The sequence below is a fragment of the Bison bison genome, unplaced genomic scaffold (genome assembly GCF_000754665.1).
Source record: "Bison bison bison isolate TAMUID 2011002044 unplaced genomic scaffold, Bison_UMD1.0 scf7180017864223, whole genome shotgun sequence".
Lineage (NCBI taxonomy): Eukaryota > Metazoa > Chordata > Mammalia > Artiodactyla > Bovidae > Bison > Bison bison.
This window is the reverse complement of record NW_011494795.1, coordinates 541,884-552,507: the sequence shown is the minus strand read 5'-3', so window position 1 is coordinate 552,507 and position 10,624 is coordinate 541,884. Positions and strand designations below refer to the sequence as shown.

General features: G+C 48.3%; 1 protein-coding gene and 1 pseudogene across 2 annotated transcripts in view; both read left to right on the top strand.

Moving 5' to 3' along the window:
- Positions 1-703, top strand: part of LOC104992785 — a 45,384-nt pseudogene extending 44,681 nt beyond the window's left edge.
- Positions 704-10,201: 9,498 nt separating this feature from the next.
- ARPC1A (actin related protein 2/3 complex, subunit 1A, 41kDa) overlaps positions 10,202-10,624 on the top strand; it is a 23,985-nt gene continuing 23,562 nt past the window's right edge. Inside the window, exon 1 of one of the 2 annotated variants that reach the window (XM_010845737.1) lies at positions 10,202-10,350. The gene's annotated coding sequence lies outside the window, so the exon portion shown is untranslated. The remainder of the gene's footprint in view (positions 10,351-10,624) is intronic. The other variant, XM_010845738.1, reaches the window with a different exon arrangement.

Here is a 10,624-nt window from a genome sequence, read left to right as displayed (position 1 = left end):
GACCCCCCATAGACGGCAGCCCACGAGGCTCCCCCGTCCCTGGGATTCTCCAGGCAAGAACACTGGAGTGGGTTGCCATTTCCTTCTCCAATGCAGGAAAGTGAAAAGTGAAAGTGAAGTCGCTCAGTCGTGTCCAACCCTCAACGACCCCATGGACTGCAGCCTTCCAGGCTCCTCCATCCATGGGATTCTCCAGGCAAGAGTACTGGAGTGGGGTGCCATTGCCTTCTCCGCCACAGCAGGGCACCAAGAGCTAATGCCTAAAACCACACAGAGCACATTTCATTTAGAAACATGGACATCAAAGCCCAAAACCATCAGCTAACAGTGATGAAGGCAGGTGTCCGGGATGACCTGGAGTGTGCCCCTGACCCAGGACTGCTGTGTCTCCTAACGAACCTTACAGAATGACTGAACTCTTAGGATGTCTGGGCAGAAGCAAAAACAACGCACATTTAACTGGAACAAGCCAGCTTTACGCCCCATTTTCCACCGTGCATTGGTCACGGGAGGAGCAGGCCAACCAGACGCTGGCCCGCTACAGAAGACGGTGCACGAGCTGGGTGATGTCAAGGAGCGGACGGGCATGGCGGAGACTGCCCTCAGCAAGCTGCACTCCAGACACCGTGCGACCGGCAAGGGCATCACCTCCTGGAGATCGTCCAGGCGTCCAGGCTCCTCCAAGACGCCGTCTGAGGAGTGAGGGCCTGTGACCCCAGCCCATAGCCGGTAGGTGTGGACTTCATGCTCTGCAGAGAAGGCAATGGCACCTCACTCCAGTACTCTTGCCTGGAGAATCCCATGGATGGAGGAGCCTGGTAGGCTACAATCCATGGGGTCAATAAGAGTCGAACACGACTGAGCGACTTCACTTTCACTTTTCACTTTCCTGCATTGGAGAAGGAAATGGCAACCCACTCCAGTGTTCTTGCCTGGAGAATCCCAAGGGTGGGGGAGCCTGGTGGGCTGCCGTCTGTGGGGTCGCAGAGTCGGACATGACTGAAGCGACTTAGCAGCAGCAGCAACCATGCTCCAAGCTCACCTGCTCTGCTTTGCTCTTTCCGACTTCTCTTGGGTTCAGGCTAAGCCTTTTCTTACCGTTTGCTTAGGGAGGGAATAAAAAAATAGGGCACAGAATCTTTGTCTTAATTCTGACTCTTAAATAATGATTCTCTCAGAAAGTTAAGGAAACCAGTGTCTTGCCTCTGGATGAGTCTGACGATTAACATGTAACCTCCTTTCAGGGCAAAAACCTCAACGGGGTCCCTTCTGTTGAGCTCTCCTCTCTTGGTGGGGGTTACTCCTGAGGCTCCCTGCACCACCCAGACTCAGGAGGCATTGCAGCCCCTTCCACCTAGGTCTTATCTTCCAGGATCAGGCACCATGTGAAGCAGATCCCCCGGTTATGCCTGGGGTCTGCTGGCCCTGGTCCAGTTGCCCTGTCTTCATGTCACCGTCCTGTGTCACCATGGCACAGTCCTGCCAACAGCATCCAGAGGTGATGAGGTGGAGCCCCTGGGGTCTGCTCTCTGTGTTCTGGTTCATTCTGTCTTTAACCCCATATCCCAGGCCTATCCAGGCATGCCAGGCCCAAAGAAGGTGTCCCTAAAGCCTTATGACCTAGAAGAGAATGAACCAGGTATGACCTGGTGATGCTCATTACAAGGAAAAAAAGCAGCCCACGCACCTGGCGGCACTGTCTTTCTAGCAAGAAGGAGACAAAGATGTTAGAACTCCCAGCTCTGGCCCACAAGGATCTTCTCACCCTCTCTCTCTTTTTCCTGCCAGGGTGATACATATCTCAACAGCAGACCACTGAGAGGAAAAAATATACGAAAAATGGAAAACTGGGCCTATCCCAAGACTACTATGCAAAGGAAAGCGCAAGCCAGAAAAAGACAGGTGCAAAAGAATAAAGATAGCTGTGGGGGCGAGGGGCTTGAGGATGTAAATACCTGGCCATCAGAGGCAGGAAAATTAGCATGGCTTCTCTGAGAGACAGCATCAAGCACAAGCGCTTGGATAACAGTAACTGTGGGTCTGCTTTAGCTGAGATCCTACATGTTCATGTCAAGGATGGAATGTGTAATGTCTGTGGGACCTGGCTGTTCTCTAGGAGTAATTTCTCAGCTGGACAATTTTAATACCTTGTCCCCATGAATCTTAAATAGAAGAAACATGAAAAATAGGCTGACTGAAGATTGTTTTTAAGTGAAGAAGTTTTTCCTGAGACTTCCAAATCCAAAGGCAATTTTACAGTATACCAGGGTCCTGTGGCGACCCTGTGTCCTCCTTCACAGGCTTGTGTCTCAGGGATATGAAGACAGAGAGTTGAGATAGTTACAGGATGCTCTGGAGGGATGGCAAGATCCATCCAGGCTGACGACTCAAAGGCCCCCCACACACACACCCTGCCTCAGTGTCTCCCCCGATGCTCAGACACAGGCAGGTCAGCTCTGTGAGGGCAGATGGTTTTGGGTATTGTATTTCACTGCTGTTAATCATCAGTGAGAGAGTGCCAGACCCGAAGGGGCAACAGAGTGAATATGGTAAACACATGTGGAGTGAATGCCTCCCAAAGAAATGCACTGCTTTCTGACACTGCACAGAGCACTTCCTAAAATCAGGCTGGGGACTTCCCTGATGGCCCAGGGGTTAAGAATCTGCCTTGCATTGCAGAGGATGTGGGTTCAGTTCCTGGATGGGGAACTAAGACCCCACATGCACTAAGCCCCCGTGCTGCAACAACTGAGCCTATGGGATGACCTGAGGCAGCCAAATAAATAAATAAATAAATGAACATCTTTAAAAAAAAAAAAAAAGAAAGAAAATCAGATCCCTGCCTCCTGGCGGAATCCACTTGCCAACCCTGGTGTTGATACCCAGAACCCTGCAGAACCACCTGAATGGAAGAGAGGTCTCACGGTTTCTTCAAGTCACTCTTCTGTTCCTGGGTCCTTCAGTCTTCCCAAGTTTCCTTCCCAGATTTCCTTTGTCATCTTCTGGCACTTCTCAACCCCATTCCTCCCCTTTCTGTCCTAGTCTTTGGGGTACAGGGGCAGAGCCCTCAGAAAGACCCCCGCCCCAGCCCTCTGGAGAAGGGGGCTTCCCTTTGAATCTCACCACCTGACCTCTCTCCAATGCACTGGCAGACAGAAGTCACTGTTCGGACTGGTAGAGGAAGGGATAGTAATATTCTGTTGGTGGTACCCACATCATGCTTGTGATGTTTCTAAACTTGGCACTCTGCAGCTCTGGAGGGAACCTGGTTTGGGTCCTTGGGTGCAAATACACCAATGTGAAAACACTGCCCTCTGGTGGTGGGGTCTCCGAATGCTGGGTGTGACTAACCGGGGAGACCCCAAATCACACAATCTAAGAATTATTATATATTAGAATTTTAGGGACTTCCTTGATGGTCCAGTGGCTCAGACTCCATGCTCCCAGTGCAGGGGGCCCGAGTTTGATCCCTGGTCAGGGAACTAGAGCTTACACACCACAACTAAGTTTCCACAGGACACAAAATCCTACATGCCGCAACTGAAGACCCTTTGTGCTGCAACAGACTGAAGATCCAGAGTGCTGCAACTAAGACCCAGCACAGCCAACTAAGGAAATAAATACTTGCAGGGGAAGGGATTTTAGAACTGGAAGGGACATTTAGAGGGTATCAAGTCCAGCTTTTGGCTAATTTTGGATTCCCTTCCATAGCATCCCTGAAAAATAAATGGTAATCCAACTTGAACTCTTCCAGTGGAAAAAGGCAGCCCATTGCGGTTCTGGCTGACAGTCATGGTGCAAAAGTCCCACTCAGTACTGAATCGTAATGTCTCCCCTATTTTGACCTTATTCCGATCTAGTCTTCACTTCTGTAATTACACAAAATAAGTTCAATTCTTATGCATTGAAGTCAGACAGATAAGGTTTCCACTTTCCCACGAGTATGACCTTCGGCAACTTAACCTATCTTACCTCCTGCTTTCTTGACTATTAAATGAGGAATAATAACAGCATCTGCCTCGTAGGAATGCGAAGTTTAAACAAGAGAACTTGGCCCAGCGCCCATTATGCTAACGCTGAGCCATTTGCCAAGCTCCTTCTAGCATTCCTTATGACTTCCGCAGTTGACCTTCCCGGGGAGGCTCTCCCAGGCTGTTAGTCTGGTAGCTGATGGCAGCGAGCCTCTTGCTGGAGAGATGCCAGGGGCATCCATGAGGTTTAGACCTGGAGGACAGCCCACACGTGGAGAATTCTCCAGAATTCCACAGCAGCTCCTCACTCCGCTGGGGAGAGTGGGGGCCCAGACAGAGGCAGGCTCAGTGACTTGCCCAAGACCATTCGGTTAAGGCAGAGAGAGAAATAATTCTTCGTGGCAGGAGATGAGATGAAGTTTCTGACCCAGTATTTATTTAAAACACACACACACACACACACACACACCAGACTTCAGTTAGCCACATACGCTGTTTTTGCCTGAAAGTGTTAGTCGCTCAGTCATATCCGACACTTTGGGACCCCATGGACTGTAGCCCACCAGGCCCCTCTGTCCATGGGGATTCTCCAGGCAAGACTGCTGGAGCGGGTTTCCATTCCCTCCTCCAGGGGACCTTCCCGACCCAGGGATTGAACCGGGGTCTCCTATATTGCAGGCGGATTCTTTACCAGCTGAGCCACCAGGGAAGCCCACTGTTTTTGCCTGAGGACATGTAATTTCAGAATGACTTAAAGATCTAAGAGGGTATAATCCACGCAGTCTTGCAAAATAATATTAATTGTTATTCATGATGACTGAAACCAGGGCATTGGCACCATGTTCTGTAGAGTAGTTACTTCCCTGGCGGCTCAGATGGTAAAGCATCTGTCTACAATGCAGGAGACCCAGGTTCGAGCCCTGGGTTGGGAAGATCCCCTGGAGAAGGAAATGGCAACCCACTCCAGTACTATTGCCTGGAAAATCCCATGGACAGAGGAGCCTGGTAGGCTACAGTCTATGGGGTCACAAAGAGTCAGACACGACTGAGTGACTTCACTTTCACTTTCTGTAGAGTAAGTGGAGCAAACGTTTATTTACATGATTTTGGTAAATGTTTTGGGATAGTTTTTAAGACTGCTAAGTTTTGTATCACTGGCTATATTAAACATATATGTTTTATTTCCTATATTCTTAAAGCTCTGGCACCTGGGGACTCCCTGGCTGGGGAGTCACGGCCTCTCCCAGGGCTGCTGAGGGACAGCAAATGGCTCTCCTACACAGGCTCACCAATCCAGAGCCCACACTCTGAACCACCTCCTCTGCCCTGTTCGTATACCTTGGGAGTACTTCCCTCCCTAATCATCCCAGGACCAGGACCAGACGAGGGACCGCCCCTCTGCCCCAGAGCCCACTGAAGTTACTCCACCAGCCAATCCTAACCCTGCTCACCCAGCTGCCCCCTTTCCTTCCTGTGGGAACCATAACGAAAGCTCGTGCACCTGCTTTCCCCTTGCTCCTCTGGCTCCTGACCAACCCTGGGGCTTCCCCACAAGGCCCTGCGTGGCATGTCATGGTGTACCTTCTGCTTCCAGGGACAGGTCTCTGAGTGAATAAACTTTCTCCTTCATGACAATCATTTCCACATCTGTGTATCTTCCCATATCTGATTAAAGCAAATCCCAGGGACATTTGAAGGTACATATACCAATTAGCTTCCTCGTCCTCCTTTCACATGTGATCCAATCCTGGGTCCTTATAGGGAACCCAGCAGGTTCTGGGTCAACCCCCAGGGAGCACAACTTTGGGTATTTCCAGAAATCACAGACTGCTGCCCTAACACCCACACGCTACCAGGAACTGAGGTTGGAGATCTGTTGTGAAAAGGCCAACCTTGAGGTACGGTAAATCCGCAAGACTGGAAGGGAACTTGCTGGCTATTATAAGGGACTGTTCTCTCTTCTGAACCCTGAAATCTGGCTTAGGCTAATGAAAAATGTATCCTGAGGTTTTGGAGCAGTGATCCTGTAATACTTTTTTTCTACAGACATTTTTAAAAAACCAACTTTCAGGAGCTTCCCTGGTAGCTCAGTGGTAAGGAATCCACCTACCAATGCAGGAGACATGGGTTCGATTCTGGTCCATGGAGATCCCAAATGCGCTAGAGCAACTAAGCCCGTGTGCCACAACTACTGAGCCTGTGCTCTACAGCCTGGGAGCCACAGCTACTGAAGCCCTCATGCCTGGAGCCCACACTCCACAACGAGAGAAGCCACTGCAATAAGGCCGTGTACCGCAACTAGAGAGTAGTCTCTGCTCTCCACAACCGGAGGAAAACCCCACGCAGCAGTGAAGATCCAGCACAGCCAAAAATAAAATAAATACAATTAAAAAAAAAGATATCACTAAAGACCTTCTAAACACCTATAGAACAATTCTTTAAACATCACTAATTATGTAATTGTTTAATGCTTAATGACCTCCATAGTGATTACATTTGTTGAGCAGTACAGGACATGCACTATATTTGATGAGAATTAAATATTACCTTTAATAGATATGTACCATAAAGCAAATAAACAATGTAAATGTGTAAAAGACATATCATTAATGCACTAGGATTTAGCAAAATAAATATGACAAATTGGGTAATTTTTTTTAATGGTTGCTGGGACGTCCCTGATGGTCCAGTGGTTAAAACTCTGCACTTTCACTGGCAGAGAGAACTAAGATCCCATATGCCACACGGGCGGGGAATCCATATGCCACTTAGGGAACTAAGATCCCACATGCCACGTGGGGTGGCCAAAATTGTTTTAAAAATGAATCCAAGAGAAGACCTGAGAACTATTCTCCTTATTTGATGGAAACTTAGAGAAGTTGACTGACTTGCCCAAAGTTCCATACGTACTGTAGCTGGTAAACTGCAGAGTCAGAGTTTGAACTAGATAAATAGAGTTCTATTTATCTCCAAAGTTAATGAACTCTTTTAAGCTATCATACTTTTTTTTAAATAATAGATTGCATAAAAAACATTTTAAAAATGTGTTAGAAATAAAATGTGTAAGAAGTGGCCCTTCAGGAGATTTACAGGCTGGTGACTACAGATTTCACTTACCAAATTAGGAAAATGATACTTTGTATTCATAAGTATGCTTACATGCTTGCTCTTCTAAGTATGGTATTTGTGACAGTATGCTATTTACATACATCTGAGACTATCTTACATCCCTAGATACCCCATAAACTGGCCCCATCCCTGCGCTATGGAAATAAACTGGATGATCAGCCTTTGAACCACTTTGCTGAACACCTGAAACTAACACAACACTGTGAATCAGCTATGCGTTAGTTGCTCGGTCATGTCCGACTCTTTGTGACCCCATGGGCTGTAGCCGGCTCCTCTGTCCATGGGATTCTCCAGGCAAGAATACTGGAGTGGGTAGCCATTTCCTTCTCCAGGGGATCTTCCCGACCCAGGCATTGAACCTGGGTCTCCTGCATTGTAGGCAGACTCTTTATGGTTTGAGCCACCAGGGAAGCCATCTGAGACTATCTTACTTCCCTAGGCATCCCATAAATTGGCCCCACCTCTTCGCTACGGAAATGAACTGGATGATTAGCCTAGAGTGGAAAAATCTGCATGCATTTTTCAATCCCTCCGCACTGAATTGTATAAGACCTTTTCTACAGGAAATTTTCCCTCGTTAGGACCACACCCAGCACTTGGGACAATATCTAAATCATAGGCATTATTAACAAAGAGTATGCATTTATGGTTTTGTCCTTTTGTTAATTTTTTTTTTTTTTTTTTACTTTTTGGCCACATCATATGGCATGTGGGATCTTAGTTCCAGGACCAGGGATCAAACGCACACCTCCTGGAGTGGAACCACAGAGTCTTAACCACTGGGCCACCAGAGAAGTCCCTGTTAACTTGTAAGTTTTATAGGTATTGATTCAATAATATTTTCAAGAGTCTTGTGGGGAACAGGTAGCTAGCATTAACCCATGCAAGAGACAGAAGTGGAGGCAGACTGGTGGTAAGTGCTCACTGTCATTCAGCTGGTGGCACAAACAAGAACCAATCTTCTTACTCTCCAAATCCACATTCCAGATACTATATCAAAGGTTTCCTGAACAGAATGAAATTCTTAGATCTTTGCAAACACATAATCTTTCCAACGTATGATTGGTTATGTTCTGGATGTTCCTATCTGTACAAACCCCCTTTCCCATTCACAACTGGGAGTGACCAATTGAAATCTCCAGACCGTTTCTTTTATTCGTTTCGTTCAACAGATATTACCTAGGCACTTCCAGGTTCGAGGTACTATGCATTTCCTTCTACTTAAGACATCTGTGAACTGGTTTCACCCTAGTCTCAAAGTTCCTTGAGGACAGTAGAACTTCACCCAACTCTTCTGTACACTGCACAGAATGCCTGACAATACTTGGCACTTGGTGAATACTCATTGTTTCATGACTTGAAGCTTGACCAAAACTCCAATCTAGTCCTATTCCAATTCCAATTGAGGGGGATGGGACAAGATGGCAGAGTAGTAGGACCTTGAGTTCACTGCCTCTAAAGAGCTCATCAAAATTACAACTAATTGCTAAACAGCCATCGATAAAGAAGACTGGAACCTACCAAAAAAGAGATCCTACATCCAGACATAAAGAAGAAAGCACAATGAGATAGGAGAGGCACACTCTTGATAAAATCAATTCCAAATGAATCAATAATGCAAATAAAATCATCCATAGCAGTGTCCAACCGCTTCATTCCTCCTGTTTCCCATTTCTAAGTACCAACTTCCCTGGAATTGATTTTTTAAAGGGCACAGTCCTCATATTGGATAGTAGATTAGGGTCATCACAGTAGTCTAAAAAACACACACTTGGTTTCCTTGTAATTCCAATGTTCTTACACCAGACCATGATGGGATAAGGGGGCAATGTTCTGGACTAGGAATTATGTCAGCATTGCCACTGACTTCCATCAAAATCTTCCTGGAGTCTCAAAAACCTCTGGCCCTGTTTCCTCAGTTATAGAATATGATGGTTTCACTTAAGAGCCCCTGAGGAACTAAGAGTCTACCATCCAGAATGCCTCATAAAATATGAAAGAAAATGCATCGAATGGTAAGCTTTGTTTAGGCTGAAATGCAAAATATTAACTCAAAAGATAGAATCAGTGATTAACGTTAAAATGTCTCATTGTTACTCTTCTGGGGCTAAATTATTTCTTACCTTGTCATTTATCATAAAGAGTTTGGTATTATTGATTTCTATGTGTCACTCTCATTTACCCAGACTATAAATCCCTTCAAAGAAGGAACTGTCCTTTGTAAAGAGGTGGTATCTAAGGTAAGCACTTGGTATTTTGACTCTGGGTAACAACTCTACATACTTTCGGATTCGTTCATCTGACTTGGAGACATAGGAGGAATCCTCGCTTCCACGTGCGGTCCTTCCCATGCCAGGATGCTGTCTCCAGGAAGGAATAATTAACTGAAAATGATCTTTCCACTCTCAATGTGCCCTAGGACCAAAGACCTTGCAGCCATGGGACCAAAGATAACCAATTATTCCAGGGCATTAGCACTGAATAAACAGCCCCAGAGAAGACAGTATATGTCGCTGTGAAGTCGGGAATCTGACAAGTTCACTTTGGTAAACATCACCTGACAAGTTTCTGGGTCAATCACCCCAGGGCCAGGAGAGCTGGTCCAAAATTTCTGAGTTCAAGGGCAGCCAGTCTGGTGGAAAGAGGGGTTCAAGTCACTGTCTTCCTGAGTTTGAGGGACGGCTGAACTCCCCCAACTCCTAGGTCCTGTGGCGCCACCTCGGGAGCAGGGAACGATGCTGACCCAAGAAGGGTAGAGAACGTTCCTTGGAGAGACCTCCACAGAGGGAGGGCGGGCTCTGAAGAGGCCTCCTCACAGAGGGAGGAAAAAAAAGTAGGGATTTGTCGGTCCGTTTGGTTCAAAAGGTCCCAATTCTCAGGAATTCATTCCGTGACCAAAGCACTTGTGAAAACGCCAAGGCCCCACACTTCGGCCCGCGAGTCTCAGGACATTTTGCGAGGAAAGCACTAAGAGGTCCACGTTGTCCCGCCACCAGCTCCCAGCGCTCCCTGGACGCAAACTCCTGAAAAGCCGCCCGACCCTTCCCCGCGGCGCGCGCGCCCCAGGGCGCGCGTGCGCCGGCAGCCCGCGCCGCCGCGCTGCGCAGGCGCCGTGGCCACTTCCGGGAACTGTCAGCCGCTCCCTCTGGGCCTCGGTCCTCCGCCCGCGCCCGCCGGAGCCTGTTCGCGTCGACTGACCAGAGTCCGCGAATTCAACGCTCCGAGCCCGTCCGTACGGCCCCGATCCCAGGTAAGGGGCAGCAGGGGCGAGCTTCGGGCCCTGCTAGCCTCCCCTGGCCCGGCCTCGCTCCCGATCTGAACCTGCGGGGGCAGTAAGGCGGGGGCTTAGGCCGCGGGGCCCGGAGGCGGAGGGGAGGGGCGGGCCGGGGGGAGGGGGCGGGGAGGCGGTGTTCTCTGAGGGGCCTGCCGAGCCCTGGGGTCCCCACATGCCCAGATCCATTTCTCAGCGATTTTCAAGTTCCGATGCTCCTCCAATGCCAGAATGAAAGACTGCTTCTCCTGCG